Source organism: Schistocerca gregaria, chromosome X (assembly GCF_023897955.1).
Source record: "Schistocerca gregaria isolate iqSchGreg1 chromosome X, iqSchGreg1.2, whole genome shotgun sequence".
NCBI classification, from domain to species: Eukaryota; Metazoa; Arthropoda; class Insecta; order Orthoptera; family Acrididae; genus Schistocerca; species Schistocerca gregaria.
In genome coordinates, this window is record NC_064931.1 from 119601901 (window position 1) to 119624996 (window position 23096).

Sequence of the window (23096 nt, forward strand, 5' to 3'; positions counted from 1 at the left end):
TAACCAATGGTAGCCCATACCATCACGCCGGGTGATACGCTAGTATGGCGATGACGAATACACGCTTCTAATGTGCGCTCACCACGATGTCGCCAAACACGGATGCGACCATCATGATGCTGTAAACAGAACCTCGATTCATCAGAAGAAATGACGTTTTGCAATTCGTGCACCCATGTTCGTCGTTGAGTACACCATCGCAGGCGCTCTTGTCTGTGATGCAGCGTCAAGGGTAACCGCAGTCATGATCTCCGAGCTGATAGTCCATGCTGCTGCAAACGTCGTCGAACTGTTAGTGCAGATGGTTGTTGTCTTGCAAACGTCCCCATCTGTTGACTCAGGGATCGAGACATGGCTGCACGATCCGTTACAGCCACGCGGATAAGATGCTGTCATGTAGGAGCTGTATTCGGCAGTGTCCGAGGCTTGTGATACTGCGACCTGTCACGACCCAATGCGGTACGGCATGCTGCGAAACTTGCAAACAGCCTTAAATTCTCCTAACCAAACGAACAAGACTTTTCTGAACTGGCCTTGAAATGCCCAACTGTACCGATCGACCGCCGTGTCATCCTCAACCGATAGGCGTCAGTGGATGCAGATATGGAGGGCCGTGTTGTCAGCACACAGGTCTACAAGCCGTTGTCAGTTTTCGTGACTGTAGCCGCTACTTCTGTATCAAGTAGCTCCTTAATTGGCCTCACAGTGCGCCCCTCTTGCCAACAGCGCTCGGCAGATGCGGACGGCCGCCCATCCAAGTGCTAGACAAGTCCGACAGCGCTTAACTTCGGTGATCTGATGGGAACCTGTGTTACCACTGCGGCAAGGCCGTTGGCAAAGGAAATCCTCATAGAATGTTTTAATTCGATATGCCACAGAGGTCAATTTCCCCACTCGTCGAGAGACATAAATTCGATTCCTCTCCTCAAACCAGATAAGAACCGAAGTGTCCCATCAGTCACAGGAGCGTCACATTAATGAGCTGTGTATTGAGCCTTTTGAACGAATGGTCCTCTGATGTCTGGTCTGCGTAGTAGAAGCCAGGTAGCTCCATGGCCGCCCTCTGTGGATTTAGGAGATGATCCACGACGGCAACCTGATCCTACCAGAGGCGTGTGTCCAGCAGATTTTCCTTAATACACAACTGGCCATTAAAAATTTTACATCAACAAGAACGGGTATTCATTGGACAAATATATTATACCAGAAATGACATGTAGTTACATTTTCACGCAGTTTGGATGCATAGATCCTGAGAAATCAGTACCCAGAACAACCACGATACCACAGTTCATCAAGAGTAGTGACTGGCACATTGTGACGAGTCAATTGCACGGCCACCATTGACCAGACGTTTTAATTTGGTGAGAGATCTGGAGAATGTGCTGGCAAGGGCAGCATTTGAACATATTCTGTATCCAGAAAGGCCGTACAGGACCTTTAACATGCGGTTGTGCATTATCCTGCTCAAATGTAGGATTTCGCAGCGATCGTATAAGGGGTAGAGCCACGGGTCGTAACACATCTGAAATGTAACGTCCACTGTTCAAAGTACCGTCAATGCGAACGAGAGGTGACCCAGACGTGTAACCAATGGCACCCCATACATCACGCCGGGTGATACGCCAGTATGGCGATGACGAATACACGCTTTCAATATGTGTTCACCGCAGTTTCGCCAAACACGGATGCGACCATCATGATGCTGTAAACAGAACCTGGATTCATCCGAAAAAATGACGTTTTGCCATTCGTGCACCCAGGTTCGTCGCTGCGTACACCATCGCAGGCGCTCTTGTCTGTGATGCAGTCTCAAGGGTAACCGCAGCCAGGGTCACCGAGCTGATAGTCCATGGTGCTGCAAACTTCGTCGAACTGTTCGTGCAGATGGTTGTTGTCTTGCAAACGTCCCCATCTGTTGACTCAGGGATCGAGACGTGGCTGCACCATCCGTTACAGCCATGCGGATAAGATTCCTATCATCTCGACTGCTAGTGATACGAGGCCGTTGGGATCCAGCACGACGTATTGTATTACCCTCCTGAACCCATCGATTCCATATTCTGGCAACAGTCATTGGATCTCGACCAACGCTAGCAGCAATGTCGCGATACGATAAACCGCAATTGCGATAGGATAAAATCCGACCTTTATCAAAGTCGGAAACATGATGGTAAGCATAGTACAGGCATACTTTCTAAAATCACTTATTCCTTCAACAGTACTTGGAGGCACAATTTTGTTGGAAAAGTCCACCAACGGGGATTTTGTGGCTACTTACCCGTCATCATTCGGTCTTTCTTATTAAAACGTTTTTTAGGTATCGAGTTGGTGTCGTGCGGTCAGATAGTTTTAAAGAGGAGAATGGCGTTCCCTAGGAAAAAGTTTTAGGTGTTACACTGTTTGCCATAGCAATAAACGGTATAACCTGTATGGTATGAAGTCTTGTGCAATGCTTCATATTCATGAACGTTTTTGCAGTTTTTGGTTCTCCGCCAATCCTGCAAAAATAGCTCGTCAATTACAACTGACGGTTATGTGGTCGGAGCAGTGGGATGCAAAGACAGGTTATATGTTTTCTACAGACAAGTGTGATAATTTTATTGGTTCACGTTACCTTACTTTTATATGAGGGGCATCATTCAACACTGTCCAATCATATTAAAGTAACCAACTGTCAAAAGCCTAAAAACCGCACTTTGCTATTCTGAAGAGTGGTTACAGGGATGTGGTGCCATGTCGACTCCTGTACCGTGGCCATCTACGCTGGATTCCTCGACTGAAGATCGGTGTCCCGAACAGCCCGATCGAGGAGATCCCGCCGACCCTTGACTGGTTTTAAATCCAGGGAATCTATGGACAGGGGAGTATGGTAAACACATCGTGGTGCTCTTTGAACCACACCTGCACACTTCGAGCTCTGTGACACGTGGAATTATCCTGCTGATAGGTGCCATACCGAGGAGAAAACAAACTGCATGTGGAAGTGGACATTGTCGCACTGATAGTCGCGTGCTTGTATTGATCCATTACACTTTCACAGCATAACGAGACACCGAGGGAATGTCATGAAAGCATTCCACAGATCATAACGCTCCCGCCGCCGGCCGTACCTTTCCAACGATTGTTGCAGGGCAGTACTCGCCAACGGCCATCTACTCTACTGGCCATTCAAATTGCTACACCACGAAGATGACGTGCTACAGACGCGAAATTTAACCGTCAGGAAGAAGATGCTGTGATATACACTCCTGGAAATGGAAAAAAGAACACATTGACACCGGTGTGTCAGACCCACCATACTTGCTCCGGACACTGCGAGAGGGCTGCACAAGCAATGATCACACGCACGGCACAGCGGACACACCAGGAACCGCGGTGTTGGCCGTCGAAGGGCGCTAGCTGCGCAGCATTTGTGCACCGCCGCCGTCAGTGTCAGCCAGTTTTCCGTGGCATACAGAGCTCCATCGCAGTCTTTAACACTGGGAGCATGCCGTGACAGCGTGGACGTGAACCGTATGTGCAGTTGACGGACCTTTGAGCGAGGGCGTATAGTGGGCATGCGGGAGGCCGGGTGGACGTACAGCCGAATTGCTCAACACGTGGGGCGTGAGGTCTCCACAGTACATCGATGTTGTCGCCAGTGGTCGGCGGAAGGTGCACGTGCCCGTCGACCTGGGACCGGACCGCAGCGACGCACGGATGCACGCCAAGACCGTAGGATCCTACGCAGTGCCGTAGGGGACCGCACCGCCACTTCCCAGCAAATTAGGGACACTGTTGCTCCTGGGGTATCGGCGAGGACCATTCGCAACCGTCTCCATGAAGCTGGGCTACGGTCCCGCACACCGTTAGGCCGTCTTCCGCTCACGCCCCAACATCGTGCAGCCCGCCTCCAGTGGTGTCGCGACAGGCGTGAATGGAGGGACGAATTGGGACGTATCGTCTTCAGCGATGAGAGTCGCTTCTGCCTTGGTGCCAATGATGGTCGTATGCGTGTTTGGCGCCGTGCAGGTGAGCGCCACGATCAGGACTGCATACGACCGAGGCACACAGGGCCAACACCCGGCATCATGGTGTGGGGAGCGATCTCCTACACAGGCCGTACACCTCTGGTGATCGTCGAGGGGACACTGAATAGTACACGGTACATCCAAACCGTCATCGAACCCATCGTTCTATCATTCCTAGACCGGCAAGGGAACTTGCTGTTCCAACAGGACAATGCACGTCCGCATGTATCCCGTGCCACCCAACGTGCTCTAGAAGGTGTAAGTCAACTACCCTGGCCAGCAAGATCTCCGGATCTGTCCCCCATTGAGCATGTTTGGGACTGGATGAAGCGTCGTCTCACGCGCTCTGCACGTCCAGCACGAACGCTGGTCCAACTGAGGCGCCAGGTGGAAATGGCATGGCAAGCCGTTCCACAGGACTACATCCAACATCTCTACGATCGTCTCCATGGGAGAATAGCATCCTGCATTGCTGCGAAAGGTGGATATACACTGTACTAGTGCCGACATTGTGCATGCTCTGTTGCCTGTGTCTATGTGGCTGTGGTTCTGTCAGTGTGATCATGTGATGTATCTGACCCCAGGAATGTGTCAATAAAGTTTCCCCTTCCTGGGACAATGAATTCACGGTGTTCTTATTTCAATTTCCTGGAGTGTATAAATGATTAGCTTTCCAGAGCATTCACACAAGGTTGGCACCGGTGGCGACACCTACAACGTGCTGAAATAAGGAAAGTTTCCAACCCATGTCTCATACACAAACAGCAGTTGACCGGCATTGCTTGGTGAAACGTTGGTGTGATGCCTCGTGTAAGGAGGAGAGATGCGTACCATCACGTTTCCGACTTTGATAAAGGTCGGATTGTAGCCTATCGCGATTGCGATTTATCGAATCGCGACATTGCTGCTCACGTTGGTCAAGATACAATAACTGTTAGCAGGGCATCACTTACATCCATGCCTGAGGCAGGATTCGAACCTGCGACCGTAGCGGTCGCGCGGTTCCAAACTGTAGCGCCTAGAACCGCTCGGCCACTCCGGCCGGCTATGCCGATTTCCTACGTAATGTTCTACCGTTGTTACTACAAGATGTTTCACTGCATGACAGAATGGCGATGTTCTTCCAACATGATGGATGTCCGGCACGTAGCTCGCGTGCGGTTGAAGCGGTATTGAATAGCATATTTGATGACAGGTGGATTGGTTGTCGAAGCACCATACCATGGCCCGCACGTTCACCGGATCTGACGTCCCCGGATTTCTTTGTGGGGAAAGTTGAAGTATATTTACTATCGTGATCCACAGACAACTCCTGAAAACATGCGAACATTACGGAAGGCGAACTACTCGCTGTTGAGAGGAATGTCGTTACATGTATTGCCAAATGCATCGAGGTTGACGGACATCATTTTTAGCATTTATTGCATTAATGTGGGTGACCGTGCGGTTCTAGGCGCTACAGTTTGGAACCGAGCGACCGATACGGTCGCAGGTTCGAATCCTGCCTCGGGCATGGATGTGTACGATGTCCTTAGGTCAGTTAGGTTTAATTAGTTCTAAGTTCTAGGCGACTGATGACCTCAGAAGTTAAGTCGCATAGTGCTCAGAGCCATTTGAACCATTAATGAGGTATTTACAGATAATCACGCTGTAACTGAGAAATGATAAGTTCATAAAAGTATATGTATCACATTGGCACAACCGAAATAAAATGTTCAAACCTACCTACTTTCTGTATTTTAATTTAAAAAACCGTACCTGTTACCAGCTGTTAGTCTAAATTTGTGAGCCATATGTTTGTGACTGTTACAGCGCCATCTATCACAAAGCGAAAAAAGTGGTCCAACTAAAACATTCATATTTCTTTACGTACTACACGAATATGTAATAAAAATGGGAGTTCCTATCTGAAACAACGCAGTTGATATCCGTTTGACCTATGGCAGTGCCATCTAGCGGGCCAACCATAGCGTCATCTGGTTTCCTCCTTCAAGCTAGACAAGTTTCGTTCTTTGTAGTTTTTTCGTTTGACGCTTATTTCGTGAGATATTTGGCCCGGTCACGATCAATGGACCACCCTGCATAGCTGTACACTCGCAGGCACCTACTAGTGTGAGCATGGTCACATACCCACGTGATATCACGCCTGTATTCCTCGGCGGATGTCAACTTAGATCGGTGTCCATCCATCGAGAGCTAGTTACTCGGCTACAGCCGACCGACAGCCGCTATAAATCTCAGATACGAACCAAACGACTGATACTGCCGCTGCCCGCCAAAGTGTCTTTCGTTCTTACCGTGAGCCCCGTACGACGCTGCGCTACCGTCGGGCACTCACGAGGGCACCGCTTTGCAGACTCTGCATGTGACTGCCCACGAGCTCATTGTCTCGCCGGACCTATCGTTACGGCACCTTGCTGCTCGTCAGTCGACTGCCTACAAGCTCCCAGCCTCGTGGGACTGTGGTGTTATTTATCCTCCAGCTCTTCGTGACAAGCCGGCTCTAGTGGCCGAGCGGTTCTAGGCGTTACAATCTGGAACCGAGCGACCGCTACGGTAGCAGGTTCGAATCCTGCCTCGGGCATGGATGTGTGTGATGTCCTTAGGTTAGTTAGGTTTACGTAGTTCTAAGTTCTGGGGGACTGATGTCCTCAAAAGTTAAGTCCCAAAGTGCTCAGAGCCATTTTAACCATCTTCGTGACATCGACATTTCTGATCTTCGTCCTTGTGTGCACATGTTAGGCACTGTCGGGGGTCGATATTTCTGTTATCAAGTTGTGTGGACGTTGGTTCTCAGAAGCAGTATCTAGTTTAGTTCCGTCAATAGATAGTTGTTACCGCGAAGTGTGTATCGCAATACTGTCAATCACGCCACTCAGTTGAAGGCTACTAAACTATCACCTCACTGTTGAGGTACAGAGTGATGCACAGATGGAAAGAAGAGTATTTAGAAGTGACAGATAATAATCTACGCCTAATAACGTCAACAGCTCGGAGATGACTTATCTCTATGCAGCCACACAGACGAAATGAGATCCATCTCACTCGTCTTCTCATTCGACACAGTTCTATGACGCCGGCCGGAGTGGTCGAGCGGTTCTAGGCGCTACAGTCTGGAACCGCGAGTCCTCTACGGTCGCAGGTTCGAATCCTGCCTCGGGCATGGACGTATGTGTTGTCCTTAGGTTAGTTAGGTTTAAGTAGTTCTAAGTTCTAGGCGACTGATGGCCTCCGAAGTTACGCCCCATAGTGCTCAGAGACATTTGAACCAGCTCTATGACACATGGCTTCTTGCACTGGTGAGAGGACCCTCCAATGCTTAGTGATTGCGGCATACAGATCACAGTGCGACACATTTTAGTAGACTGTGTTTTATATTCATACAGCAGCTAAGTTACTGACAGATTTCCACTCTATTTTAACAGTAAACGACGCGAATGTTGCACGACTTTTACGTTTACGTACGATGTCCTAGTTTTTTCCTAAAATTATATGGAGTAGTTGTTAATGTGTCATGAGGGTGGCTCGCTCCTCCAAGTGTTTGTAAGTTATAAGCCCGCTACGTATTCCTATGTAATTGTTTCAGCTTTCATCTCGTACTTGGGTTTTAATTTGCAGTTTTAGAGCTTCTGCTCATACTTGCCCTCTCTTCAAGGTAGTGTGATTGTGAGTGAGATGGAGCATTTGATTGGCTGAGGGTGAGTGTAATTATATAAAACATACTTTTACTTGTTTTACAACATTTTAACGACGTTCGTTTCTATTACTTTTCTTAAGAGCACTGATAAGCTCGCTGTTGAGCGCCCATAAAACACACACACACAATGAAGAAATAAAAGAGAGCCAGAGTAAGAGCGCCAGTTTCATTATTACTTTCAATTCTCCTTTGCTACCCGAGTGTATCACAGCAGGTTTTATCAACCTTAAGGTTGAATGTTACATTCCTAACTCTACGAGGTGTTACAAGCGCCAACGGTTCATATCAGTTTAGTACTCACGGCTTATCTCCGGCCGTTTCCATTAACTGGCCTGGAGCCGAGACTGCCTAACTTCACCGGGATTTAAGAAAGGTTCAGCAAGTAAGTGACAGAATATACACCCAACGCGGAATCCAAGAAAGAATGTAACATAGCAAAACCTCAAATCTTTCCCACCTCCTATGCTTCCGTGGTGACACAACCTATAACTAAAGCAGATGTTTCGACACAAACAACCTCTGGCGAAATAGAAGCCAGCGCATGTACTTTCAATTGCAACTTCAATGGCAGACAGAGTAAAGAAACAGAAAAACAGGCAGTGCAATGTAAGAAAGAAAAATTTTCTTTCAAAGTCTGTCCCACGTGTGGTATTCACACAACTGAACTAGGACATTATGGACCTAGATTGTTCAACGCCAGACCCAGTTTTTCCGCGACTTACAACTGCTGCGCAAAGAAAGTGGTAAACTAAAAGTACAGCGTGAAAATGGCGATGGAATATTAATGGGTTTATGACATATTCGGAGAAATCGAGGCTCTTTGTTCAAGAAAGATCTTGCTGCCTGTGCCTTCAAGAAACACTTTATAAAAAAAATACAGATCTTGTACTCAGAAGCTCTAACCTCCACATGAAAGACAAGTAATAAGGTGAAGTGTGGAGGACAAGCGTTTATCAAAAACACATAGACCTTTCTTTACACTTGTGTGTCTACATTAGACTGAGGTGACAAAAGTCATGGGATAGCGAATTTCATGTGTACAGATTGCTGCAGTATCACGTACACAAGTTTTAAAAGGGCAGCGCATTCGCGGAGCTGTCGTTTGTACTCAGGTAACTCATGTGAAAAGATTTCCGGCGTGATTATGCTCCAATGACAGGAATTCAAGAGCTGAAAGTAACCAGAAATATCTGTTATGATAAAGCAGAACGATCGTTCAAGTCAGGGCAGCCTCCAAGCTCAATGACCTTGTCTGCAACAGCACTGAAGAAATCAGTATCTGAAGCTAATGCTGCTACACACACAGATTGCTGATACTATCGTGAACATCTGTACTCGTAAATGTAGTTTCAAAATAATAAATATTGCGTTGTCCACAACTACTTCCAAATTAATGGTTAGCAGTCAAGCTAGATATCACCATAGCATCGCAGGAGAGCCGGATGAAACACTGGTGGTGCTTATGCCTATGCTATCCTGAAAAATGAGCCGAGGCAGAATATGCTTTAGAAAATCGATGCCGAATTCTATTCGACGAAACATCTGTCATTACGAGGGCGAATGGATGTTGGGAGAGCGTTGTAAAAGAAGCTGTAGAAATAAAAAAAAACTCTGACAACACCATTAATAAGGACGGCGGTTTGCAGTTCAGCACAACTTGGGACACGGCCATCGCGAGGTTAAAGCGGGCGCGACAGTCAGAGGATGAGACCATTCCGATACTTAGCGAGGAAGAGAGCACCACTGACGTCACAGCCAGCAGAGAGGCTATACAACGATGAGGTCACGGCGATACGGCAATATTTGTCAGTTGCCAGTGGCCGAGGCGAGTTCGTGGGATTTTAACCACCTGACGCTTTTGGAAGCCCAAGATTTTACACTAACGGAGAAAATAGCACCACCAAGAATGAGTTGTGTGACTTAATATGGTTCAAATGGCTATGAGCACTATGGGACTCAACTGCTGTGGTCATTAGTCCCCTAGAACTTAGAACTACTTAAACCTAACTAACCTAAGGACATCACACACATCCATGCTCGAGGCAGGATTCGAGCCTGCGACTGTAGCAGTCGCACGGTTCCGGACTGCGCGCCTAGAAACGCGAGACCACCGCAGCCGGCTGTGTGACTTAAACCAAAGTTCTACACATGAAAGATGATATCCACTAAAGTTTCTAGCCAGTCGCATAAGAGTGGCGCTAGGAGCACGATTGTGACTATGCAAATCAGGTTTGCTTCAAATACATGCTGCAACGCTCGTGAGCTTTCTTAAATTTGAGATTGGATGTAGTCAGTTGACGTTGGTCAAGGATGCCTTTACGGCGACAAAGACGCCGTTATCAACACCTCAATGAATTTGAACGAGATCGTGCAACCGGGCTACGAGAGGCTGGATGTTCGTTCTGCGATATTGCATAAATACTTGACAGGAATGTAACCACCGTACACGACTGCTGGCAGCGGTGGTAAAGAGAATGCATTGTTCTAAGAATACCGGGCTCCGGACGGCCACGTGGCACTACTGATACCGCAGACCGTCCTGTTCGGTGTATGGCTCTGGCGCATCATATTGCATCTGGAGCAGCAATCTGAGCAGCTGTTGGCACCGTAGTGACACAACGAACTGTTAAAATCGGTTACTTCAATGTCAGCTCCGGGCCAGACGCCTTGTAGTGTGCATTCCACTGTTACTTCTGCGACATCGATGGGGTCACTGGAGGGCAGGGTGGAGGTCTGTTGTAATTTCTGATGAAAGCTGGTTCTGCCTCGGTGTCAGTGATATCTTGTCTGAATCATTTTGCCATTCGCTTTGATCATCTGATGACTTTATATGACGGTAAATTAAAGCATTGTCTGCAAACAATGTAAGAGTGCCGCTCAGATAGTCTGCTAAATCGTTAATGTACATCAGGACCACTAAAGACCTGAAACTTCCTGGCAGATTAAACCTGTGTGCCGGACCGAGACTCGTACTCGGGACCTTTGCCTTTCTCGGGCATGTGCTCTACCAATTGAGCTACCCAAGCACGACTCACGTCCCGTCCCCACAGCTTTAATTCCCCCAGTACCTCGTCTCATCGTTCGCAGGAGAGCTTCTGTGAAGTTTGGAAGGTAGGAGACGAGGTACTGGCGGATTTAAAGCTGTGGGGACGGGGCGTGAGTCGTGCTTGGGTAGCTCAGTTGGAAAGGACAAAATGGATTTTTGGCATTTTCTCCTGGATGGACACACGACGCTGCAACAGCATAAGAAATATGGGCAAGACTTCGCTAATTACTTGCGACTTACATTTACCGACCCGCCGGCCAGATGGGGTGTGACGGGTGAGAGATGAGATATACGAAGAAGCCGAGATAGACATCGATCACACTTACGAACCCTTAGTTAATTTCGAAAAGACGACCCAGTCTTACACCAACGTCTGGAGAACGAGTCCAACATGGCTCTTTTGCTCTATCGAACGTCGGGTCGTGAGCAGGTGTCGCCCCCGACACGAATTTCATTTCATTGCTACAGGAGCATATTTCTTTTGTATTTGTACTATCCGCAATGTCTTCATGTCTTTCATTTGGACATTTTCAGTTTTATTCATTTCCTTAATTAATTAATTTTCTAATTAGCCACTATTTGTCAAAATTCGGACATTGTAGATACTATTTATGCGGTAGTACAACAAAATGTATGTCAGCAAAGGTTGTAAGTCTGACATCGGGAAAAAATAATATAAAATAAAAAATAAAAATAAAAAAATAAAAAAAAGTAACGTTGAAGTCTCAGTCTGAGCTTCAAACCACATTTACTCTGTGTTTTTCTTACTTTAATACTTAAAAAAATAAAAACAAAAAAACAAAACAACCCAAAGAAAAAAATAAGATGGATAGAGCGTCTGCCATGTAAGCAGGAGCTCCGGGATTCGAGCCCCGGTCGAAAAAAAAAAAGTTGGTGGAGCACCTGCCCACGAAAGGCAAAGGTCCCGATTTCGAGTCGCGGTCCGGCACATAGTTTTAATCTGCCAGGGAGTTTCGTATCAACGCACACTCTCCTGGAGAGTGAAAATTTCATTCTACAAACAGAGGACCTATAACACTTCCTTGGTAAGATTAGATTAGATTAGATTAATACTTGTTCCATAGATCACGAATACGACACTTCGTAATGATGTGGAACGTGTCAGGTTAATGAAAGATGTCTGTACACGATATTACATTACACAAAATATTGCATGACACTAATGCTTAAGTTAGTTTTTTCCCCTCCCTTAATTTATATCTAAAAATTCAGCCAATGAGTAGAAGGAGTTGTCATCTAGAAATTCTTTTAATTTATTTTTAAATGTTGGTTGACTATCTGTCAGGCTTTTGATGCTGTTTGGTAGGTGACCAAAGACTTTTGTGGCAGCATAATTTACCCCCTTCTGTGCCAAAGTCAGATTTAACCCTGCATAGTGAAGATCATCCTTTCTCCTGGTGTTATAGCTATGCACACTGCTATTACTTTTGAACTGAGCTGGATTATTAACAACAAATTTCATAAGTGAATATATATACTGTGAGGTTACTGTGAGGATCCCTAGATCCTTAAATAGATGTCTGCAAGATGACCGTGGGTGGGCTCCAGCAATTTTTCTGATTACACGTTTTTGAGCAATGAATACTTTTCTACTCAACGGTGAATTACCCCAGAATATGATACCATACGAAAGCAGTGAATGAAAGTAGGCATAGTAAGCTAATTTACTGAGATTCTTATCACAAAAGTTTGCAATAACCCTAATAACATACGTAGCCGAACTCAGACGTTTCAGCAGACCATCAATGTGTTGCTTCCCGTTTAACCTCTCATCAATGGACACACCTAAAAATTTTGAAAATTCTACCTTAGCTACAGACTTCTGTTCAAAGTCTATATTTATTACTGGAGTTGTGCCATTTACTGTACGGAACTGTATATACTGTGTTTTATCAAAATTTAAAGAGAGTCCGTTTGCTGAGAACCACTTAATAATTTTGTGAAAAACATCATTTACAATTACATCACTTAGTTCTTGGTTTTTGGATGTTATTACTATACTTGTATCATCAGCAAAAAGAACTAACTTTGCATCTTCATCAATATGGAATGGTAAGTCATTAATGTACATCAAGAACAGTAAAGGACCTAAGACCGAACCCTGTGGGACTCCGTGCTTGATAGCCCCCCAGTTTGAGGAATCAGCTGTTGTATTAACATTACATGAACCACTTATTCCAACTTTCTGCATTCTTCCAGTTAAGTATGATTTAACCATTTGTGCACTGCCCCCCTCAAACCATAATGATTTAGCTTATCTAAAAGAATTCCATGATTTACACAAAGGCCTTTTACAGATCACAAAAAATACCAATGGGTGATGTCCGGTTATTCAGAGCATTTAATATTTGATCAGTGAAAGCGTATATAGCATTTTCTGTTGAAAAGCCTTTCTGAAAACCAAACTGACATTTTGTTAGTACTTTATTTTTACATATATGGGAGGCTACTCTTGAATACATTACTTTCTCAAAAATTTTTGATAGAGCTGTCAGAAGAGAGATTGGGCGATAGTTGTTGACATCCGACGTATCCCCCTTTTTATGCAATGGTTTTACAATGGCATATTTCAGTCTATGGGGGAAAACACCCTGCTCCAAAGAGGTATTACATACGTGGCTGAGAATCCTACTTATCTGTGGGGAACAAGCTTTAAGTATCTTGCTGGAAATGCCATCAATTCCGTAAGAGCTTTTACTTTTCAGTGAGTTTATTACTTTACTGATTTCAGAGGGAGAGGTTCGTGGAAATACAGTTGTTTCAAACTGCACAGGTATGGCCTCTTTTATTAGAAGCCTTGCCTCTTCTAGTGAAGATCTAGATCCTACTTTCTCCACAACATTTAAAAGATGATTATTGAAAATATTTCCAATTTCAGAATGTTTGTTAGTACACTTGTCATTCAGTTTTATGGCACTAAAGTCTTCCTGTGCTCTTGGTTGCCCTGTTTCCCCTTCAATAATATTCCAAATTGCTTTAATTTTATTATCAGAGTTACTGATCTCAGACATGATACACATGCTTCTGGATTTTTAATAACTTTTCTTAGTACAGCACAATAGTTTTTATAATATTGAACAATTTCGGGGTCAGTACTCCCTCTTGCTGTTAGATACAGTTCTCTTTTACGGTTGCAAGATATTCTTATTCCTTTAGTTAGCCAAGGTTTTTTATATGTTTTCTTGGAATTATGTTTCACTGTTTCCTTGGGAAAACAATTTTCAAATATCCTTAAAAATGTATCGTGAAATAAGTTATATTTCAAGTTTTCATCGGGTTCCATATACACTTCATCCCAGTCTAGCTCCTTTAGTCCTTCCCTAAAGTTTGCAGTATTTATATTGTTAATTAAACACACTGCTTTGAAATTCTGATTTGATATACTGCATGGAGCTATGCCATGTACTGTAACTAGCTGTGCACCATGATCTGAAAGACTATTCGCAACAGGATAAGCATTTATGTCCTTAAACTTATCTTGGTCTATAAAAAAGTTATCTATCAATGTCCTGCTGTTCTTTGTTATCCGAGTAGGGAAATCAATGACGGAGCTCAAATTGAAAGAACTGAGTAATACTACAAGGTCATTCTTCCTATCACACTCTTTCAGGGAATCAACATTGAAATCCCCACAAATGATAATTTGCTTCTCCCTGTCTGACAGATAGCACAACAAAGCATCCAAGTTTTCTAGAAATAGCTGGAAATTCCCTGAGGGGGATCTATACACTGTTACAATTATGAAAGTGCCATCATTTAGCTTTAGTTCAGTGGCACATGCTTCCATATGTTGCTCTACACAAAAATTTTTAGTTTCTAAATGTTTTGCGCTGTGGGAGCTTTTGACATATATGGCAACTCCTCCTCTCATCATATTATCTCTACTTACATGTGCAGCTAATTTGTACCCATTGATGCTAACCTTTTGCATATCAGTGACAATGTGATGCTCAGACAGGCATAGTACATCTATTACATTCTCAGTTTCTATATCTTCTAAACAAAGCAGAAGCTCATCAGTTTTATTCTTCAATCCCCCAACATTTTGATGAAATATACTAACATTATTTTTCATTTAACTTTTGTATCTTGAACTTTTTTAACGTCTTTAGTACTTGCCTGGCTGAGTTTCCCACTGGACACTGATCTTACACTAAAAAAGGGTTACCACCATGAGATGTAGTTCCTCCCCTTTAAATTTCCTGCTACCAGCCCAGCCAGTTTACCCTTCCCCTTCTTGTTGAGGTGTAGGCCATGTCTAGTATAATCCCACCTACAGAGTGAATCAACAGGAACCACACCAATGTGTGACCCCGCATCAGATCCAAGTAGCCGTTCCAACTCCAAATTAACTCTCCTGACAGAACAGCTCAAATGACGCCGGTCGTGGCGCTCCAGAACCGACACAAACCCAACACTGGTATGACTCGATGCCGATGCAATATTTGCCAGGTCACACTCTATGCTGTACCCCGGATCTCTGTCAATACTGTTGCCCGGCCCACCCACAATAACCACGGTATCTTCCTTAGTAAAGCCTGTACATAGTGAACCTAAATCCTCTGTAACCTGCCCCAGTCCAGCACTAGGTTTGAAAAAACTTGTGACCTGGTAGTCTGGCCCTAATTCATCCTGCAGAAGTTGGCCCACACCCCTAGCATGCGAACTACCTAGCAACAAGACTTTCTTTCTCTTTGCACACTTCCCTACCTTCTTATTCAATTTGCTGCTGAAAGCTTGTTGAGCCCTGTCTACATCTACTTCTGTGAGAGGCTCATCAGTTTTCGACTGAGGCAACAGGTCAAACCTATTTTGTACATTAATAACAAACCGGATATTACATCTGTTTTACTCTATGGCTTTCCGCCAAATGTTACGCACTGTGTCCTTTCTGACAGTAGCGCACAACGACTCATAGCACTGGTATGATATGGCTATGTCAGGTGAAATAGTGTGATCAGTTGTCCAATTCATTTTTGATTCTGTACGCTTTGCGGAACAGTCCAGTTTTAGATATATGTTCAAGAGAACTTTCGTCCAGTTACGGATTCTGCTTGTGCCTCGGCAGCATAAAGAGCCATCCAAAGTGATAAAATGAACGCCTTTCGCCTGCTTCTCACTTTCAGACCACTCCGGAAATCTGTGTGCATCTGCAAGATTCTAAAACACGTGCTGCCGGTTCAGGGCGGGCAGAGACTCTCATCTGAGTTATCAGACGATCTGCTTGTGGGAAAGCTGTGCGTAACCAGTCGAAAAGAAAAGTAGCACGCCTCTCATTAGACATAGTCTCAGCCTTTTCTTTAAATGAAAGAAGTTTCGTGCGATCATTTCCATGCCCCTGTTTTAATAAACTTGGCTCTCAGTAAAATAACTATTTCGTGTAAATAATAAATAGTATAGCTGAATGCTGCGGCCGATTTTTGAACAGAAGACTATTCCTTCAATCTATCAGGTATAAGAATTCACTACTTCATTGGAAAAAGTTGTGGCCGAGCGGTGCTAGGCGCTTCAGTCCAGAACCGCGCTGTTGCTACGGTCGCAGGTTCAAATCCTGCTTCGGGCATGGAAGTGTTTGATGCCCTTAGGTTTAAGTAGTTCTAAGTCTAGGGGATTGATGACCTCAGATGCTAAGTCCCATAGTGCTTAGAGCCATTTGAACCATTGGAAAAAGTAAGACGCTTCCATTAGTTTCTTAAAACTTTGTACCGAAAACATCTCTGTATGCTTTTCGTAGAGTAAATGTGTCATTTTTTCACGAAGGCACTCTGCATTAGTTTTTTATGATTCTCTTTGACTTCTCTATAGCAGATCCTTACTTAGACATTTAAAGTATGTTGTCGCTTTCTTCATTGCTTTGCTTTATTCTCTGCTATCTTAGAATGCCCTCAGTAAAAGATGTTGGATCCACAACATAATTTTCAAAACTGTAGGTGTTGCACGTGTTATGTATAGCAGCCATTGCTTGTCACTGGAATCATTTATGCACAGCTTGCAGTCATTAAGAAGTTCTAAACAACGAAAAAATATTTCTGTCTCAGAACCTGGAACCAGTTATCACTGCTGCTGCGTCGGAGTTCACGTGCGACACCATCGTGCCATTCCTTCAGGACAAAAATCAATATGTTGAACTGATAGCGAATAGCTGAGGATCATTAGACACAACACTTACTCGAATGGAGAAGAGAACTGTCCATTGCAAAGAAAACCATTCCGACATTCGTCTGAAATAGTGTAGAGAGACTTAAAACTAATCTCATGTACGGAGATACCACTCCAATGAATCCAGTGTCTCTAATAGGTGAAACTTGCAAACATATTTCGTCGTGAACTAGCAAACATGAGACCATTATTCAAACCGAAAATCGTCGGAATATCGGATATTCGTGTAGAGTTCTATGAGAAATCCATTCTATTATGACTGCGTGTATCAAGAGTTCTATAAATGTGAATCAGAATTTCGGACAGGGGGCGATGAGCTCTGACGCCACGTTCAGTCGCATGCCAGATGCGTTCGATCGAGTTCAGAGCTGGAGTGGGAGGGCCAGCATATCAATTGGAACCCGCCACTGTGTTCCTCGAACCACTCCATCACACTCCAGGCCTTACGTGATGAAATAAGTCACTGCCGTCGGAAAACATGATGGCGAAGGAGGGGTGCACGTGGTCTGCAATCAGTGTGCGATACTCCTTGACCGACATGGTGCCTTGCACGAGCTCCACGGGAACTGTGTATGCCCACGTGAATGTTACCCAGAGCATACTGGAGCCGTCGCCAGATTGTCTCTGTCCCGTAATACAGATGTAAAGAAACTGTTCACCTGGAAGACGACGGATTCACGCCATCTCATCGGCATGATGGAGAAGGTACCGGGATTCATCAGACCATGCAACGCTCTGCCACTTCGTCAACGTCCAATGCCGATGGTCGCGTACCCATTTCAGTCGTACTTCACGATATCATGGTGTTCGCACTGGTACACGCATAGGTCGTCGGTTGCGAAAGGTCATCATTAGGAGTGTTCGGCGCACTCTGTGTTCACACACTTGTACTCTACCCAGCATTAAAGTCTGATGTTAGTTCCGCCACAGTTCGCCACCTGTCCTGTTTTACCAGTCTGCCCAGCCTACGACGTCCAGCATCTGTAATGAGGGGTGGCCGCCCAAACCTGCAACATCTGGACATAGTTTCACCTCGGTTTCGCCACGGCACTCCTCGAACCCCCGACAAGTCGTGCAGTTTCCGAAGTGCTCGTTCGTAGCCTCGGACAAATCAGACGGATCGCGCGCCTTCCCCATTCTACACACGGACAGCGTACTCATTATACTACATGCACCGTGCATATGTCTGACTAGCAGTCATTCCTCGCCACGTGACGATGCTATCACCTGGGCAGGTTTGTATTGATAGTAGGTCGGTGGACATAACGTTCTGGCTGATCAGTGTATACAGTAATTGATATGCTTTCTGTTCCCTTTCTGGTTTGACTGATTGCAACAATTTCGTTTGAAAATGGTTTGACTCTCATAGATTTTTGGTTTGAGGGAACTTCGGCATTTTGACTTAAGTTAAATTATCATATTTGAGCACTGTTATCTGTGCACAGATATTTGCGTGCGTAACTCTAACCTCTCCGTACATAAGGAAAATGCAGATGCATTATTGGAGGGTAAAAAGTGGACATCGGCTGGAAAAAGTTTAAAATTATAGTACACTTTGGTGCCGGCCGGTGTGGCCGTGCAGTTCTAGGCGCTTCAGTCTGAAACCGCGTGACCGCTACGACCGCAGGTTCGAATCCTGCCTCGGGCATGGATGTGTGTGATGTCCTTAGGTTAGTTAGGTTTAAGTAGTTCTAAGTTCTAGGGGACTGATGACCACAGATGTTAAGTCCCATAGTGCTCAGAGCCATTTAAACCATTTTTACACTTTGGTGACTCAGGTATAATTTAGAAGTATTATGCTAATGCCAGTACATTACTCAAAAGTTAAGGAAAATAAGTTTTTTTTTTTTAACCTTAGCGACTGATGACCTTAGCAGTTAAGTCCCATAAGATTTCACACACCTTTGAACATTTTTTTTCTGTTTTCGTTTGCTCTAAATTCTTTCTGATTTCCGCAGGACACTTTTGCGGAATCACCTCATCGATGTATCTTTATCCTACCAAATGATAAGTCAACAAGTGTACCAGAGAGAAAATTATGTACGTTTCGATTTGAAGACTTCCACATTCCATGTGATATCTGATGGACCCTTGTCTTGTTGAAATGTGGTTACAGACATCTGTACGACTTTTCCCTATGAAACTCCTCAGAAGTAGCAAATGCTGTGTGGCACATCAGTATTTCCAATACCATAAATAACAAGTGACAACCGAGGCATACTGCACCAATCACCCATTATGACGTACAAAAATGAAAGCAGAGTCATAGTGCTTCGCATAATACCTGTTATTATCCATTATCCACAATGTCTCCTCTAACTCCTTTTTACCGGATTAGCTTCCACGTTCCCCCTGTGTTCTAGAGCATTCTGTAGAGCGAATCGCAAGCGTGATGCTATGGAGTGGCACGATGCACATTCGACATTTAAGACTCCTACAGAAATATGATTATTCCCGACAGCAATTATTATCAAGGGATGGTCGTAGATACACAACTTATTTTAATTTTTAACACGGCAATGCTCGACCGAATCATACTCGAGTATCCACACACCTATAACAGTATAGTAACGAACTCATAGTCAGCAGTTCGTAGCGTTGTAGTTAGCGCTGCTGACTCTTGATAATGACGCACTGGGTTCGATTCCCGGCGCCATCGGTTATGTTTCTCGTTCGGTACTGTGTGTGTGTGTGTGTGTGTGTGTGTGTGTGTGTGTGTGTGTGTGTGTGTGTTGTCCTCATCATCATTTCATCATCATCATCATCATCATCATCGGCACGCAAGTTGCCGAAGCGGCGTCAAACAAAAAGAAGTCGAGTCCCGGCCAACAAACCCGTGCGCACATACCGCATTTATTAGAGAATTCATCCCCTTTGAAGTTAAATATTTATGGCCAACCAGAAACAAACTCATCATTCTGTTTGAAAAACATTAACGAATTATGCTGTAGAACCGAAGTAACCTAGCAAATAATTGTTTATAACGGCACCAAAAAGGTGGCTAATTCGCTTTCGAGATCTACATTATGTGACCAAAAGTACTTAGAAATTCCCAGAAACATACATTTTTCATATTAGGTGCATTGTGCTGCTACCTACTGCCAGGTGCTCCATATCAGTGACCTCAGTAGTCATTAGACATTGTGAGAGAGCAGAATGGTGATCTCTGCGGAACTCACGGACTTCGAACGTGGTCAGGTGATTGGATGTCACTTGAGTCATACGTCTGTACGCGACATTTCCACACTCCTAAACATCCCTAGATCCATTGCTTCCGATGTGATTGTGGAGTGGAAACGTGAAGGGACACGTACAGCACAAAAGCGTACAGGCCGACCTCGTCTGTTGATTGACAGAGACCGCTGACAGTTGAAGAGGGTCATAATGTGTACAGACATCTATCCAGACCATCACACAGGAATTCCAGACTGCATCAGGATCCACTGCAAGTACTATGACAGTTAGGGAGGAGGCGTGCGGTAGCGTTCTCGCTTCCCGCGCCCGGGTTCCCGGGTTCTATTCCCGGCGGGGTCAGGGATTTTCCTCTCCCTCGTGATGACCGGGTGTTGTGTGATCTCCTTAGGTTAGTTAGGTTTAAGTTGTTCTAAGTTATAGGGGACTGATGACCATAGATGTTAAGTCCCATAGTGCTCAGAGCCATTTGAACCATTAGGCAGGAGGTGAATAAACTTGGATTTCATGATCGAGCGGCTGCTCATAAGCCACACATTACGCCAGAAAATGGCAAACAACGCCTCGCTTGGTGCAAGGAGCGAAGACATCGGCTGATTGAACAGTGTAAATACGTTGTGTGGAGTGACGAATCACGGTACACAATGTGGCGATCCGATGGCATGGTGTGGGTATGGCGAATGTCCGGTGAAAGTCATCTGCCAGCGTGTGTAGTGCCAACAGTAAAATTCTGAGGGGGAGGTGTTATGGGGTGGTCGTGTTTTTCATGGAGAGTGCTTGCACCCCTTGTTGTTTTGCGTGGCACTATCACAGCACAGACCTACATTGATGTTTTAAATATCTTCTTGCTTCCCACTGTTAAGAGCAATTAGGGAATAGCGATTGCATCTTTCAGCACGATCGGGCACCTGTTCATAATGCAGGGCCCGTGACGGAGTAGTTGCGTGACAATAACATCCCTCTACTGGACTGGCCTGCACAGAGTCCTGACCTGAATCCTATAGGACACCTTTGGGGTGTCTTGGAACGCCGACTTCGTGCCAGGCCTCACCGATCGACATTGATACCTCTCCTCAGTGCAGCACTCCGTGAAGAATGCGCTGCCATTCCCCAAGAAACGTTCCAGCACCTGAGTGAACGTGTGATGTGAGAGTGGAAGACATCAAGACTAAGGGTGGGCCAACAACATATTGAATTTCAGCATTACCGATGGAGGGCGCCACGAACTTGTAAGTAATTTTCAGACTGGTGTCCGGATACTTTTAATCACATAGTGTATATAAGCTCTTATTTCAACCCAGTTTCGCGTAATACCATGTGAGCTGACAGGCAAAGGAATGAAAGAAGGATGGAAGAAAATTTATGTTAACATAACGCCGACGACGAGGTAATTAGAGACGGAGCACGTTGTAGACTTGGGGAACGTAGAAGACGGAAATTGACTGTGCGCTTTTAAGGAAACCTTCAAATATTTACCTTAAGTGACTCAGGGAAAGCACAGAGAAATTAACTCAGAATGGCTGGACGAAGACATGAACATCACTCCTAGAAATAAGAGTCCAGTGTCTCAGACACACGACTGTGTGGTGTCTTGCGGTCTTGTGGTGTACTCGCTTCGGCGGAACATATGCTAAAATTGGAACCATAAGAAGAAGATTAGCTTGACCTCTGCGCAAGGATGAAAAGCAAAGTTGTGCAAAAAGTGGTAAAACGCATGCCTGGATCAAATTCCAGTCACACCATGGATATTTCAGTCATCACTTCTTCTCAATGTGAGGAGTCGCCAGGAACAACATAGGATTCGGATTCCACGTTAAACTGTATGTCCCCTTTCCCTGGTTACATAACGGGGTAGGTTAGAGGCTCGCAAATTCCCGAAGTGAGACCAATTGAAAGAGTGGCACCCAGCTGCAGAGCTACACGAAAATTTTTAATTACCACAGTACTACCTTGCGTAGAGGAAACTGAGGATCGAATACCTTCTCAGAGTGGATATTTCTGTGACGCTTTCGTGTTTACTTAAGGAGGCGTGACAAAACCGCTGCTCCTCTTTGGATCTTCTCAAATTCCTCCAACAATAGTACTTAGAAAAAATTCCAGACTAAGTAGCGGTCCTTAAGTATCAGTCAAACAAAGATTTTGTAAGCTACTTCTTTCGATGGTAGGATACGCTTCCAGAGAAGCCTCCCTGTGATTATGTCTCGCATCTGCCTTCCCTGCGATTAGTTTTATCGTGTAGTTTCACTTTCAGTCGATCCGTGAGCGTATTCTCAGATATTTAATGGATCTCGCTGTTTCCACTGATTATTCAGCAACAACATAATCAAACAGTTACGGGTTTTGTCACCTATTTATTTACGATACCTTTTTTCATGTCTTCCATTTTTGGTAATTTATTTCATTTGCTACCCATCACTGCAACAATTTTTCCTGCTCTTCACAACAAAGTTAACAATATTCCTGGTACTTTAAATTCAGTTGTGATCAATAGACCTTTCGCCATCCTTTTAACAGTTTCATCCTAGACGACAACATTTGTTTACGTCCTACTAAGCACAAAGTTAGTTTTATACAGACTGCACTAACCGAAATTTGGACGTTCTATTCACATGCGTTCGAAAGATAGCAGTAGATTATAAAAACTGTTATTGTTCTCCGCATTTATAATCCCTATGCAGTGGTTAGCACACTGGACTCGCATTCGGGAGGAAGACGGTTCAATCACGTCTCCGGCCATCCTGATTTAGGTTTTCCGTGATTTCCCTAAATCACTTCAGGCAAATAAACTCGAAAACGTCTGAATATTTTTTTCTTGCAGCTGCATCAAAACCCTCTCGCGGAAACACGACACAATCTGCTTGACCCACCTGTTTCAAATATTCGCGCTTCATGTTTATCCGGAGGCAGTCAGACACTGCGATTGAAACATTGCAAAACCTCCGCCTCTAAAAATCGCTCCGTCACCAGC

General features: G+C 44.8%; 1 non-coding gene and 1 pseudogene across 1 annotated transcript; one reads left to right on the forward strand and one right to left on the reverse strand.

Annotated features, from left to right (window-relative positions):
• Window positions 1–717: 717 nt before the first annotated feature.
• On the reverse strand, window positions 718–836 carry LOC126299838 (5S ribosomal RNA; annotated as a pseudogene).
• A 20898-nt stretch (window positions 837–21734) lies between these two features.
• On the forward strand, window positions 21735–21836 carry LOC126300063 (U6 spliceosomal RNA). The gene has a single exon (XR_007552876.1). It is a non-coding gene; the product is annotated as a U6 spliceosomal RNA (small nuclear RNA).
• The last annotated feature ends 1260 nt before the right edge of the window (window positions 21837–23096 follow it).